Below are 349 nucleotides of genomic sequence, written 5' to 3'. Positions count from 1 at the left end.
TGCATCTGCTGCTGCTGCTGGAGCAGCAGCAGCAACTAAGGCGTAATCTGCTGCTGCTGTTTGTGTGCATCTGCTGCTGCTGTTGCTGCTGCTGCTGCTGCTGCTGTTGCTGCTGCTGCTGCTTAGGTAGAGTTTCTGTGTCTTTGTGTGTACAGGACTTAAAGGCTGACCCTTTGCTGCTAGCACATCTAGATGAATAGCAGCAGCAGCAGCAGCTGCTGCTGCTGCTGCTGCTGCAGCGTGTGGTGTGGTGTTGCTGCTGCTGCTGCTGCAGCAGCAGCAGCAGCAGCAGCACGTAAACCCTAAACCCTAGATTTTTATTTGAGTTTAAAGGTTTTTCTCTGCAGCA

Source organism: Eimeria mitis, genomic scaffold, assembly GCF_000499745.2.
Source record: "Eimeria mitis Houghton genomic scaffold, Emh_scaff1348, whole genome shotgun sequence".
NCBI classification, from domain to species: Eukaryota; Apicomplexa; class Conoidasida; order Eucoccidiorida; family Eimeriidae; genus Eimeria; species Eimeria mitis.
This window is presented reverse-complemented; position numbering follows the sequence as displayed.